This window comes from Ursus arctos, unplaced genomic scaffold (assembly GCF_023065955.2).
Source record: "Ursus arctos isolate Adak ecotype North America unplaced genomic scaffold, UrsArc2.0 scaffold_36, whole genome shotgun sequence".
In the NCBI taxonomy this organism is placed as follows: Eukaryota; Metazoa; Chordata; class Mammalia; order Carnivora; family Ursidae; genus Ursus; species Ursus arctos.
The window spans coordinates 19,227,277-19,242,928 of record NW_026623050.1 but is presented as its reverse complement, the minus strand read 5'-3'; the positions used below and the strand labels follow the sequence as shown (position 1 = coordinate 19,242,928).

At 35.8% G+C, this 15,652-nt stretch overlaps 1 protein-coding gene, 1 non-coding gene and 1 pseudogene across 4 annotated transcripts in view; 2 read left to right on the top strand and 1 right to left on the bottom strand.

Annotated features, from left to right (window-relative positions):
- Positions 1-15,652, bottom strand: part of UNC13C (unc-13 homolog C) — a 755,970-nt gene that overhangs the window by 430,945 nt on the left and 309,373 nt on the right. The gene's annotated exons all lie outside the window — the stretch shown is intronic.
- On the top strand, positions 5,459-5,562 carry LOC113269755 (U6 spliceosomal RNA). The gene has a single exon (XR_003321565.1). It is a non-coding gene; the product is annotated as a U6 spliceosomal RNA (small nuclear RNA).
- Positions 13,402-13,748, top strand: LOC113269642 (transcription elongation factor A protein-like 8; annotated as a pseudogene).

Here is a 15,652-nt window from a genome sequence, read left to right as displayed (position 1 = left end):
ACTGAGTCCATAACAGAGATAAAAATGTATTCAATAAAAAATACCTAAAAAATTCTTCAAGTTTTGCAAAAAATAAACAAAACACAAATCTGCAGAATAAGCTGATAAGCCATACACAGGACAAACTGAAAAATTCATGTCAAGACACATCACAAACTCCTGAAAACTAAAAGCAAAGAAAAAATATTGACAGTAGTAAGAGAAATGGCACATTATCTGTAGGGAGAAACAATTTGAATGAGAATGGATCTTCTTTCAAAAACCACAGAGACAGAAAGAAATGGCATAACACTTTTTGAGTGCTGAAGAAGAAAATGATCAACCCAAGATTCCATATTCAGTGAAAACATGTCCTCAGGAATGAAGAGGCAATCAAGACATTCTCAGATGAAGGAAAACTATGAGACTTTATAAGCAGCCAACTTACTTTAAATGAATGGCTAAAATTTTCTGAACAGAAAGGAAATGAAAAAAGGAGTCTTGAAACATCCAGAGAGTGAGTGAATGATAAAAGCAAAACTATGGGTATATACAGTATGCTTTCCTTCTCCTCTTGAGTTTTCTATATTATGTTTGATGGTTGAAACAAAAAGTTTAACACTATCTAATGTGGTTCTCAATGTATACAGAGGAAATATTTAAGACAATTTTACTTTAAATGTGAGAGAATAAATATAGTGGTAGATAAGGTTTTTGTACTTCACTAGAACTGTTAAAATGTATTCACCAATTTTGACAAAGTATGTATATATAATGTGTAGTAGGCAAATTAGTGGTCCCCAGAGACAACCATAATTCTTAGAACCTAAATAATTTATTTAATATGGAAAAGGGAAATTAAAGTTGCAGATAGAACTAAGTTTGGTAATCAACTGATCTTCATATAGGAATATTATCCAGGGTTATCTGGTAGGTCCAATGTGATCAGAAGGATACTCGAAGTGGAAGAAGAAGATAGAGTGAGGTCAGAGTGATGTAATATTAAAAAGCTCAACACACAGGGGCACCTAGGTGGCTCAGTTGGTTGAGCGTCCAACTCTTGGTTTCAGCTCAGGTCACGATTTCAGAGTCATGGGATTGAGTCCCATGTCAGACTCTGCTCAACAGGGAGTCTGATAGGGATTCTTTCCATCTCACTCTGTCTCTCCCCTGCTTTTCAAAAATGCTCAACACACAGTTGCTGGTTTTGAAGATAGAGAAGATGTTTACGAGCTAAAAAATCCGAGTGCATCTAAAACCTGGAAAAATCATTGAAACAGATTCTTCCCTAAGCCTCCAGAAGGGTACACAGCTGTGCTTATACTTTGACTTTAGTCCAGTGATCCTGTAACAGACCTTTCACCTTCAGGATTCTAAGATAAAAATTTGTGTTTTAGTTTGTGGCAATTTTTTAAGGAAGCAATAAAAAAAGCTTATACATAATGCAATACCAAGAGTTGTCACTAAAAAGGTTATACAAAGACGCTGAAAAACTTAAAGTGTACAAGTAATCTATAGAAATGCAAAAAAGATAGACAATGAAAACCAGAGAAAACAGAAGACAAAGAATAAAATGGCAGATTTAAGCCTTATCAATAATTGCATTAAATGTAAATGGTCTAAATATATCAAATAAAGCATAATGGGATGGATGAAAAACATCATGACCTAACTATATGCTCAGGAACTCAATTCAAATATAATGATATAGGCAGGCTAAAAGTAAACAAATGGAAAAAGATATACTATACAATCAAAAGAATATAGTTTCACTCATTTATGGAACATAAGAAGTAGGAAGATAGGTAGGAGAAGAAAGGGAAGAAGAAAGGGGGGGTAAACAGAAGGGGGAATGAACCATCAGAGACTATGGACTCTGGGAAACAAACTGAGGGCATCAGAGGGGAGAGGGGTGGGGGAATGGGATAGGCTGGTGATGCGTATTAAGGAGGGCACATATTGCATGGTGCACTGGGTGTTATACGCAAGTAATAAATCATGGAACTTTACATCAAAAACTAGGGATGTACTGTATGGCGACTAACATAATAAAAAAATAATAAAAAAAAAAAAAAGAAAAGGATATAGTAGTAGCTAAACCAGTATCTGATGATGTAGACTTCCTAGCAAATGAATATTAATAGAGAGGCATACTGTATAATGACATAAAGGTAAATCGACCAGGAAGACATAATAATCCAAAATGAGATGTAACTGAAAAGTAGACAAATCCACAATTATTGTCAGTCATTTAAATCCCCACCCTACAGTGATAAGAATCAAAGAAATTATTAATATATGCAAAGGTATACCATGTTCATGAATCGAAACCGTTCAGATACAAAATGCCAACTGTCTCCAAATTTTATATATGCATATATATGGATATGTATACACGTATATATATTTTACTTTTTCATGACTTATTTTATAGTCATAGTAACCAAGACTGTGTGATATCAGTAAAGTTAAACATTGATCAATGCAACAGAATACAAAACCCAAATAAAGACCCACACAACTCATTTTTTTTAAATAAGGATGAAAAAGCAACTCAGTGGAGGATAGATTTTTAAACAACTGGTGCTTGAGTAACTGGATATTTACAAGCAAAAACACCACCCTCAACCTAAACCTCATACCTTAACACAAAAATTATTTCAAAATGGATATTTAAATATGAAATAAAAATTATGAAAAACCTTAACTCAAGAAAAAGTCTCCCAAACAAAACTTGGTGAAGAGTTCTTAATCATAACATCAAAAGCATGATACAAAAAAATAAAAATCAATAATTTGGTCTTAAAAACTTTGCTCTTGGAAAACCCATGTAAAAAGAACTTAAAGAAAAGCTATAAATTGGAAAATATTTGGAAACCATAAATTGAACAAAGAACTTGTACCTATAATATATAAAGAACTCTTAAAACTCAACAGAAAACAGCAACCATACATACATTACAATTAGAAAATGAGCTAAAGATGTAGAGACATTTCACTGATGAGGACATATGAATGACAAACAAGCACATGAAAAGATGATCAGTATCACTAGATATTCAGGAAATGCAAATTGGAGCTGTGATGAAATGTTTCTATGTACCTATATGGACAGTTAAATAACAAAAATATTGACAATACCAAATGCTAAAAAGGATGCAGTGAAACTGGGTCTCTCATACATTGTCAGTGTAAATGTAAAATATAATAACTCTCAGTTTGACAATTTCTTTAAAAAATTAAATATACCTCTACAATAGAGCCAGCAATTGAACTCCTGGGCATTCATCATGGAAAAATGAAACATCCACACAAGTCTTACAAAGGACTGTTCCTAACAGCTTTATTTTTAATAGCCTCAAACTGGAAACAACCAAAATATCCTTCAATAGGTAAATAAAGTGTGATACATCCCAGGAATACATTAGTATTCCTTAAATAGTAGTCAGCAATAAAAATGAACTGATGTGCACAGCAACTTAGATCTCAAGGGCATTATGTTAAGAGAAAAAAAATAACAAGATGACAGATATTATAGGACTCCATTTATTTGAAATTATACAGACGGAAAACAGATTAGTGGTTGCCAGGGGTTATGCAAGGTTAAACACGGGAGGGGTGGATGAGAGAGACTACACAAGCATGATGGAATAGTTCTATATTTGGATTGCAGTGATGGTTACACAATCTACACATATGATAAAATGACAAATATTTACACATATTTACCAGTGTCAAATCCCTGGTCTTTATATTGTACTCCAACTATCTAACATGTAACTATTAGGAGAAACTGAGTGAAGGGTATATGTGATCTCTATACTATCTTTTCAATATCCTGTTAACCTATCATTTTTTTAATTAAGCAGTTAAAATCTGTGTTAAAAAATGAATTGTATTTAATTAAAACTACAATCCAATTTAAAGTTGGACAAAAATTTTGAATAGACACTTCACAAAAGAAAATGCATGAGCAGCCAAAAAGCACAAAGATTATGTTTGGGGAAGTAAAATTTAAAACCACAATGAGATACTATGATATATACTGTAGAATGATTGAAATTAAGACAATAACAGTGTTGGTAAGTATGTGAAGCAACTCAACCTTGCTTACCCTGAGAATGTAAAATGCTACAATAACAATGGAAAACAGGTGGTTATTTCTTAAAAATTTAAACATGGTACCAAAATATGGAAAGAGCCCAGATGTCCACTGACAGATGAATCGATAAAGATGTGATTTTTACACAGACATACGACAAGCACACACACTGGAATAATAACTCAGCCATCAAAAAATTAATTCTTGCTATTTGCAACGATGTGGCTGGAACTAGAGGGTATTATGCTAAGTGAAATAAGTCAGTCAGAGAAAGACAAATACCATATGATCTTGTTGATATGTGGAATTTAAGAAGCTAAACAGATGAACATAGGGGAGGGGAAGGTAAAATAAGACAAAAACAGAGAGGGAGGAAAAATCATAAAAGACTCCTAACTGTAGGAAACAAACTGAGGGTTGCTGGAGGGGAGGTGGGTAGGGGGATGGTGTAACTGGGTGATGGGTATTAAGGAGGGCACCTCAAGTAATGGGCACTGGGTGTTGTATGCAACTGATGAATCACTAAATTTTACCTCTGAAACTAATAATACATGTTTATTAAATTGAATTTAAATTAAAAATTAAAGTCACCCTGAAAAAAATTAAATATGGTACATTAAAACCTAAATGTGGACTAACTTTATATATATATAGAATATATGTGTTATATCTATATACATATCTAAAGATATGTTCTTTGTATAAATTACCATAAGACACAGAAAGCATAAATTATCAAGAATGGGAATGACAAATATATCACATCAGAAGTAAAGAAACAACAGAAGAGCAGGAGAACGTATTTGTAACATACAGCAGAGGATTAGCTTTGCCTCCATAAAAGAATTTGAAAAACAGGTAGAAAAATTGCATATTGAATTGCATTTCCTAAGAGGAAATTAACATAGGAAAAGGTGCTCAAACTGTTCAGCTATGAGGATTGTGCAAGTTAACACTAAGCACTGATATTTTATTTCACAACCACTGGAACAGAAAATGAAATACCTGAGACTGTCAAGTTGTTATGGAGGGAAACTTCTATGAAGTACTGTTAAAAATGTATATGACCACTTTTGAAAATGAAATCAGTTTCCAAGTAAGGTTGAAATTTTCTCACCCAATTGCCCAACAAATCTTTTAGGTATGTAACATGAAGAGAACCTTACACTTATGTAGCAGATTACAATTAAAATATTTACTACAACTGTATTTGTCATAGGGAATACTGTACATATTTTTCCTATTAATAGGGAATAGTCTTGATGTATTTATGGTAAAATACATTTAAATGAGTTAATTAGACCAATAGGCATCAATGTCGTTTTTAATATAACATTGAGTTTTAAAGGCAAGTTGCAGAATTATGTAGTCTGGAATGTTCGTTTTGGCAGCACATATACTAAAATTGGAATGATACAGAGAAGATTAGCATGGACCCCGCGCAAGGATGACAGAATTATCTAGCATGGCATCATTTCTATATTTATGAATAGTAAAATTATAATACATCCTAGAAGAATACACATGAGATTTTTTTAATAGAGATTGTCCCTAGGAAAGGAAGGAAAGACTAGAGAGTGAAATAACCTTTAAAGAACAGTAGCTCCTTTCATGGCTCCCTATTTATTACCACACAACCCATTCCATTCCTCTCTGCCTCCCGTGACTGGCTCCTTGTGCCCTCAAGTATTCTTTGGCTTTTCCATTTACCAAATCTTAACATACTTTGATGATACCCCATCAATTACACATGGGGCAAAGCAGAGTACAGAGCAAATGACATGCAAACAAAAATTTCTTGTTGGAATCCTTGTATCTCAGAACCAAAAGGCTTCTTAGAGATCTTGTCACCTAGTGGGCTTCAAGTTGTGTTCTGAGAAGCCCTGGACTTCCCGAGAGGCACTTCACTGGGCAAGGAAGGGCTTGGCAGCTAGGACTCAGAACCCACCACCTTGGATTCAAGCACAGCAGTTTTGATTTTATCTGCTTTATAACTGGGTCTGAAGATTTTGTTTCCAAAAACAGTGCTCTTCAGAAGGAGAACAAAAACCCCTCAGTTTAGGCATTAACTTTATTTTTTTTATAAGAACATAATAAAGTCATTTTCTAGCAAGATCACATAACTCTTCTATGTTTAACCGATTTGATGTTTATGGAATTCTCAGTGCAATGGGAAACTGTTAAGGAAGGTATGCGGGAATCTTTGGTTTCTAACATCTACCTCGTATAAAACAAGAGGATGCTTTCTCAAGTGTCAAGACAAAATGAAATAATTATATTTCATTTACCATTACAGCAATTCTGGCATGAATTCAGGGAGAAAGGAGAAGGAAGAGTTCACTCCGTCAAATTTTGCAGTGCACATCACACCCTGCTCTTTCACCAAGAAGAGGAAGAGTCATCAACTTGTATAGGCACAACTCTTTGATTCATTTAACCTAGTGATAGCCCTGTAAGTCAGTCTAATGTGTTAAAGAAAGTGCAATGGGGTGTGAGCTTTTGCAAAGCAACTGTTTACTCTAATATGAAGTTGCCAGAGGAAAAACTAAGTCATCAAGCTTTCCATCCCTGCCTGTTAGCTAGTTAATCTCTAATGCAAGTCATTCATGAAGCTAATAAGTTCTCTTCAAGAAAATCACTTTAAGAAAAAAAAAAAGGAATAATTATATTAAGCACCAAAGTTCATGAGGAAGAAAATTCACAACAACTCTGATCTTTGCTCCAAGGCTCTGCTGAACGGTGTGGAAAACTAATAATCATTAATTTTCACAAAAGATGTCATGTGGCTAGAGCTATAGTGTTCAAATAATATTCAATTACATTTTTTCTAATGAGAGAAAACCTCTTTTAATCATTTTGAAACCAATTACCATGAAATGCATTATTTTATTCCTGTAATATCTTCACTACAAGTCTTCAGAACATAGACAGCAGTTTCACTTCCCAGGATCTACACTGAAAACACACAAGTTGATTTTGCATTCAGATCTCATTCGACCAACAAACAGAATAATGACATTTTTTTCTACTCCTCTTGGTATAGAATTTTTGAAAAGTACTGTTTGTCTCTTGCAGAATTTCCCCCTTCAGAATTATCTATTAATATCTCTACTTTAAACAGAAGACCTGTAACCGTACTTAAAGGTGATGTTTAGATGAGACCTCTTCTCGACTGCTAATGCCTAGGGAAGATGGTATAGCCACAAAGCAGAGGGACTTTGATAGGGAATGGTTTTCAAAATCTGTCTCAACAGATTTGGCAGGAGGAGAGGGATTATTCACCCATATCTCCATCCCCACCCCTGCAATTTAGAATCCACACTATTTCATGATTCTACCTCTTATCGAGGAGTGCCTGTACACACAGAGCTAACAGGGTATGGATTATTCTAAAGACTAAAAACTAAATTGTTATTCAGAAAATAGAGCTTGTAAAAATTTTGCCTCCGCTGGCAAAGAACTTGATATTTTTAGGTCTCAGTTTTGTAATCCTTTAGCTAGAGGCTGAGACAGCCACACACGGAAAAGATTTCTAATCCTAGGAAACCTCTGTCAATTCAGGGGTGAAGATAGAAAAGGTGGGTGGGGTATCCCCATAAACAGGTGGAGAGGACAGGAATCACACTCTAGGTAAATGAATTGTAAGCCTGCACCCGTATTCCAGGTTCTGACTCTCATTCAATATATCTTATTTCCTCCCAGCTGAATGTATAAAAGCAAACCACCCCAGTATCGAACAGCCACATGGAATGCTCCCTCTTCTGAATTTGCTGAGAAGTACCTCCGTCTACAGAGTTTCCTGAATCTGTAGTATTCCCCATAGCAGACTCATTCTCCTGTAATTACTAAGTCAAACCATGGGAGAAAAATCCACTGACTGTATATTTTTACCTTTTTAACCTACTGCTATTAGTTCTCAGCAAAAATAATACAAATGGAGAGAAAACATCAAGTTACACCTAAGTGAAAGACAAGCCCCTTTCCTTTGATCACCAATAACTATCTAGCATAGGAGGAAATCTACATTCTATGGCAGAGTGGGGGAGGAAATTTAGTATAATTTGAGACTTCATATCAAATCTACATACTTGATAATTTTTTCTTCACCTATTTGTGATTTTAAATGAAAGCGTTTACTAAAATACATCTTTTGTAGAAATAACAGAAAAACTATTGTCAAACCATTATCTTCAAAAATTGCTACAGAACCAGAAACAAAAGATGCTTGAAAAAGTCTCTGAAGTATGTTTCACTGTTTTACAATGTGTGGTAGCACACACACAGTCACAGAAACCATCATTCTTTTGCTTCTACCAGTATAAGGAAGGAAATTTTTATAAGAAAGTAACTTAGTATAAAGGACTAAAATTTCAATCCTCTCAAGACTCAACTCAAATCTTCTAATGAGAAGTTTCATTTCAAACGATGCTTTGCTCTTTTTTATATAATTCTAGAATGAAAACAAAGAGGCTTTAAGAGATGGTCTAATCTATTCTCATGTTTCCTTAAAAGTAGAGAGCAAAACCATCTGAAAGTAATGGGAATAATGCTATTTAATATAAAAGTCTGAGAAAACTATTTCCCGTATGCGTTGTACATCACTCTAATACCCTTTAAACTAATAGCTGAGTTCTCATTCTGTAGGAAAGCAGTGTCACTGAAAGCCAATTCTCCTCCAGTTCTCAGATGGGTTCCCAAGTTGGATTAATAACATAAATTTTAAAGACTGCCTTATTTTACTACCTCTCTGTAGATTGTGAACTCCTTCAAAAATGGGAGCCAGTAATCATCTTTATAACCAATTCTACATTTTAACTCCATGCCTGGCACATACTTGTGTATATCAAGCAATACAAGTGTGTCAGACACTAAGTTAAACTGGCTTGGAAAGGCTTATATTGATATTTGAATGATTATTTAAAATACAAGTTCTCTTGTTATGACCTTCCCCCTACCCTTATACCAGGTGGTCCTTATTTTCAGCCTTATTCTGTTCAATCACTGGTATATTTTAAAAGGTCAAAAAGTCAGGGGCACCTGGGTGGCTCAGTAGGTTAAACATCCAACTCTTGATTTTGGCTCAGGTCATGATCTCAGGATTGTGGGATCGTGACCCATGTTGGGCTCCCTGCTTAAGTGGGGAGTCTGCTTGAGATTTTGCCCCTACCCCACTCATTCTCCCTCACTCCCTCCCTCTCTCTAAAATCTTTGAAAAGAAATCAGAAAGTCAGACCAGGACTTAGGCATTCAATTGTGATATGGGAAATATTTGAAATAAAGAAAACTATCAAAAATATTAGTCACAATTTTCTTTTTATTGGCTTTCTTTTTTTTTTTTTAAGATTTTATTTATTTATTTGACAGAGATAGAGACAGCCAGCGAGAGAGGGAACACAAGCAGGGGGAGTGGGAGAGGAAGAAGCAGGCTCATAGCAGAGGAGCCTGATGTGGGGCTCGATCCCATAACGCCGGGATCACGCCCTGAGCCGAAGGAAGACGCTTAACCGCTGTGCCACCCAGGCGCCCCTATTGGCTAACTTTCTGATATTGTTTTTCAAAAAAACATATTTAATTTCATCATGGTCAGTTGATGTCTGCTGTATACTAACCTGTGAAGCTACTTTGGAGAATTTACTTTTCCAGGAATACAACATCATTCTAAAAGTATCTTTCATTATACAGTATAGGAACATATATGAGGGGGAAAAAAAAAAAAGCAAGGAAAGTGCTTTTTCTCTCTTTCCTGTCTTGCCCGACTGCTACTGTCAGTACCAACCTTGATTCAACTTTCACTGCTGTCTAATTGCCATTAAACACATGTTGGGAAATATCATAAAAAAAGACATGAATGCTGCCTGTCCTGTGAGCTGGGCCAGGGCATTTGGAGGCTCCTCACCCTCTTCCCTGTCCTTAGAATGTGGGTTCCACTTACCTTTCCTGCTGCCAGAGGCTGCTCCAAGGTCATAGCCTTGAGATGATGTGGTGTTCAAAACACCTGCACAGTATACATGACTGAGCAAAGTTTTAGGGCCTCTTCATAAACTTTTTAGAAGAGTAGACATGGGAATCCATCTGCCTTGTTGCCACACAAGTCAAGCCTCATATGGAAGTTCCCTTTGCTTATTCACACTCCCAACCTGGAATGGCCTGCATATTTTAGTCTCTCCCTGCCCTGAGTACAAGGACAATTTCAGATTGGAACACTCCCAAGAGGGTTGCAAACCAACAACACACAGCCTGATTTGACATTCTGGCCAGCCTAACCCTGAGTGATATAGTAGTTATCTATAAAATGTCTTTTCGGAGGATGGATGGAAGAAAAGAAAGACTGAAAAAAGAAATTTGTTGGGTAAAAAAATATGAAGACCCATAAAACAGAAAGGATTAACTTTATTTGAAAGGCTAAAGGATGACTTATCTGCTGAAACTAAAGAAAATAAGAGAAAAAGAATGTGTGTGATATGATGCTTACATGCTTTTATTCTAAGCCAGCCCATCACAAGCCATTCTCTTAAGCTTTCAAATCTTAAACACTTCAGCAGCAAACCTGAAAATATTTTTACCTTTTTTTAATGTTAGAAGGGTTTAGGTGGTCCTTGGGGGTACTTCAAGTTCTTGTTTAAATATTTATTCACTTCCAGATGACTGGAGGACCAATAATAATTCATTTTTATAAGAAAGGAAATTATCCACTCTGACAAACCCAAATTCTAGGCTTCTGATCCTGCTCTCTATATATCATCTCCTAATGCTATAAACATGAATCTCGAAGGTCTTATAATTCTTTCTCATTTCAAATGAAGGCTAATGCTTCTGAAATGGATTCACTACATTACTCATATCTGCTGAGTCAAGGGATCTGAAAATGCTGTTATACCAACAAACAGAATTATTATAGCTCATTACAACTACACCATGAAGGATGATTCTAGTACATGCTGCAGTCATTGCATTTAAGAACAAAGTATCTACCTGGTGACCATCTCTAATTTGATGAGACTCAAGCATCTTAAATTCATTAAATTTAAAAACAGAACTAACCTATAGTTCTGCTAATCTTACTGCTGCATTCTCTTTGTGTAAAGGATGGTAATGGCTTCCATCCAGTCATGAAGTCTAAGCCTTGAAGTCATCCTCAACTTTCTATTCCATTCATTCCATTCACTCCCAAATTCAGCTAGTCAGTAAATTTGGTTGAACCATCTCCTAAACCCTGTCACACTCACACTCTTCCACCCAATCCTATCCCTGCCATAGTTCAGATTTTCATGATTTCTGAAACAGTATGATTTTCCTGCCTCTGGATTTCATCACAAACTGGTAGACGTGTCTTTTGTCATTTGTAGTAGAGGGTGTTGTTAGATTTCAAGCTTTCTATTCCTTTTCCATGTGAGGGCTTTAGGATACAAAGTTAAACTTTTATTTAAAAATGAATTGGCCAAGGGGTGCCTGGGTGGCACAGCGGTTAAGGGTCTGCCTTCGGCTCAGGGCGTGATCCCGGTGTTATGGGATCAAGCCCCACATCAGGCTCCTCTGCTATGAGCCTGCTTCTTCCTCTCCCACTCCCCTTGCTTGTGTTCCCTCTCTCGCTGGCTGTCTCTATCTCTGTCAAATAAATAAATAAAATCTTAAAAAAAAAAAATGAATTGGCCAAAAACATGTATCTCTTCTCCCTTTTGTCACTTGTGACAATAAAAGATTAAAGCATATAAAATCTTTAGAATCAAGGAAGCAACATGAAAGAACCTAAAGTATAAACTTATTCTGAGGAACGCTTCAGATTCCAGACTATAAAGTGATGAGGGTGTTTGGGTTGGGGGGTACAGCAAGGAATATACACCAAGAGAAAGGAGTTGAAAGCAAGAGAATGATTTGCTATCTGAATACAGTATTTGGACCCCTAGGTACTGTTCACCACCACGAAGTCAAGCTGTCACTGCCCCAGGAAGGAGACCCAAGGATTATTCTCATGAGAAATCTGAGAAGTATGGACCCTAACACTCCAGTAAAATGGTGAGAGTGAGATATAAACAGCGAAGTTAAATAAAATCCTATATATGAACTAATGAACTATCAGACCCCTTGCTCAATCTACTTCTAGAGCCACAAAACAGGCAAATGCCTCTTCAAAACTATTCAACTAAAGTGTTGAGAAATATAGGTGAGAAAAGTTTCTCAGAAGTCAGAACAGGAAGAAAAGGGCAATGAAAAAATAAATTTAGAGACCAATCCTGGACATCCACTCCCAAGTTAAAACAATTCCACAGAGAAGACCAAAGAAATTTGTGGAAAATAAATCAACTCAAGGACTTTAGGGGGGGGGGAAGTTACTACAGACAAAAACATTTCCAAATATGAATATGTTTCCTCCACGCCCCCCCAAAAAAAGTTTAAATAAGTGACTTTCAAATGGATCCCTTCTCAGAAAGTTATTGATCTCCACAATTACAAAGAGCTAATTCCAAAAAGAGAGTCAAGGCAGCTTACGAGAACAATAAAGGGAATTCCCAGGATGGTTGCCAATGGAAATCCCAGGAAGAGTGATGAAGCAGGGATCCAGAGCAATCAGCCCAGGACCAATAATACTGATAGTTGTCTGATAGGTATGATGGTCCATGTAGGAAGAAATAATTGGGGCATGGAAATTTAAGCTAATGAATGAAAGGCAATTGATAATTCAAGGTAAAATGAAAGATGTTCAAGTAAGTAATTTAACAGAAGAATTGTCTTGGGTTTGTACTAAAAGCTATATTTGTATCATGGTAAATATAAATGAGAACTATTTAAATAAAAATATGAAATATACAGCAATGGAAGGGTGAGTAGAGGACAAATTTGTTGAGTTTAATGCATATCTACTATAAAATCTATAAAATAGTTATTGAGAACTAAGAGACGGCATTATAAGCCATTATTTTGATATATGGAACCAAGATACTTTTGAGGTTGCTATGAAATAAAGTTCTAAAAGTAGAAAGAAAGAAAGAAAGAAAGAAAGAAAGAAAGAAAGGGAAAAAGAAAAGGAAAAGAAAGGAGAAAAGAGAAAAGAGAAAAAAGAAGAGAAAAAAGAAAAAAAGAGAAAAGAGAAAAGAAAAGAAATAAGGTCTATTCTAATTCCATTAGATGTCTTTTAGATCACGGATTAAAACAACACATTCTTGAGCTCCGTATTGCTGGAGAAAGAGAAAAGTGCCCTGGATCCTTTCAAGACTCTTGCTCTTTTGTGCACAACACAAATCAAGTGAGGGATGAGGGAGGAAAATCCCTGGATCTCTGCAGGATTAATTTATTCAAAAGACATTAACAGAAAAATACTCAACATGCAAAAGTCGTCTGAAGAAAATGAAGGAAAACCACAGAATATGCTAAAGGCTGAGGCAGACTGCCCTTTGGAAGATGTACCACAGGAAGCAGAAGGAAATCCTCAACTTTCCAAAGAAGGAGTAAACCAGGAAGCAGAGGAAATCTTCGAAGACTGACCTGACCTGACTGGGGTTTAAAGAGGACACTCCCATAAGGCATTTGGACCTTGAAATGATAAAAGGAGCTGAAGAGTTGGAAAGGCTTAGGGGAGAGATAAGAAGAGTAAAAAAACAAGTTTGTGATGATACACTGGAAGCAAAGACATTCCTGCAGTCATCCCTATTCTGTGTGCTTTAGGCTTTGATTTTTTTTTGTTTTTGGTCTGATATTAAAATCTGGCCCTCACTTTCTTTCTGTTAGCTTTTTCTGATATATCTTTGACCTTCATTTTACTTTTAATCATCTGGTGAAATTTTGTTTTAGGGCGTTTCCTTAGTACTAGAATCTCATCAGATTTTGTATTTTGTACCCATTCTCCAGGTCTGCTTTTCAATTGGAAAGTTTTTTTTTTATTATTATGGTATTTTAGTCACCATACAGTACATCATTAGTTTTTGATGTAGTGTTCCATGATTCATTGCTTGCATATGACACCCAGTGCTCCAGGAAAGTTTCATACACATATGCATGAAAATATATTCATTCTATATTGTAAAGCAAAACATAACAGGTTGTAAAGCAGTATATTTGGTGTCAGGTCACATATGTAGGATTAAATCCCAAATCGTGTGTGCACATGTATGTATACATACATACAAACAAAAACTTAAGTACTTATTTCTGTGTGATGTGAGTTCTTTTTGCTTATATTTTTTTCATGAACATGTGTCACACACACATGGAAAATTAAAGTTTTATAAGTAAGAGTCAAATAATTTGCAGCCAGCTTATAACGAACAGCAAAGGCAGCACCTAAACTCTTGATGGAAGATTAGAAAAACAAACAAACAGGGGCTCCTGGGTGGCACAGCGGTTAAGCGTCTGCCTTCGGCTCAGGGCATGATCCCAGCGTTGCGGGATCGAGCCCCACATCAGGCTCCTTCGCTTTGAGCCTGCTTCTTCCTCTCCCACTCCCCCTGCTTGTGTTCCCTCTCTCGCTGGCTGTCTCTATCTCTGTCAAATAAATAAATAAAATCTTTTAAAAAAAAATTAAAAAAATAAAAGAAAAAAAAAAAAGAAAAACAAACAAAAAAACAACAGGAAACTTCAAGTTACCTCTGGATCTCTTAGCTAGAGAAACAAACTGACAATTATTGCATAAAAAATATATATTCTCTGAATATGTAAATTTTAATGATAAATTAGGCCAATTTTGTTGAATTATAAATCCTCCAACCAAGATTTTTACTTCCTTAATAGGTTTAAATCCTTTATAAGCAGAGACATCTTTTTTTTTTTTAAGATTTTTATTTATTTATTTGACATAGAGACAGCCAGTGAGAGAGGGAACACAAGCAGGGGGAGTCGGAGAGGAAGAAGCAGGCTCCCAGCGGAGGAACCTGATGTGGGACTCGATCCCAGAACGCTGGGACCATGCCCTGAGCCGAAGGCAGACGCTTAACGACTGTACTACCCAGGCGCCCCCAGAGACAACATCTTACATGTTTCTCAGGTAGTTGATATTTCCAGCACTCTTCATTCATTTGTGTGGATTTCTATTTCTCTCTGATATGATTTTGCTGCTTCCTTAAAGACTTCAACATTTCTTGGATTGGCGTCTGCTAATGTCTTTTACGCTCTAGCTGCTTTTAAGATTTTTTTTTTTTTGCATAAGTATAAAAAACAATCAAAGTTATATGTTACCATAAAAGACCCCAAATAACGAACACAATCCTGAGAAAGAAGACTTCAAGCTATTATTATAAAGCTGGGGTAATCAAAATAGTATGGTACTAGCTTTAAAACAGACAAATAGACTAACAGAACAGAATCAAAAGCCCAGAAATAAACCCATGCACATATGGTTAATATTGGTTGACCACATAGGAGAAGAAAGCCAAGATTACTTAATGGAGAAAAGATAGTCTCTTCATAAATAATGTTGGGAAAATGGGATATTCACATCTAAAACAATGAAACTATACCCTTATCTTATACCACCCACAAAAATTAATTCAAAATGGATTAAAGACTTAAATGTGAGACCAGAAATCATAAAACTTCTAGAAGAAAACTGAAGAAAAATGCTCCAAAACGTGGTCTTGGAAA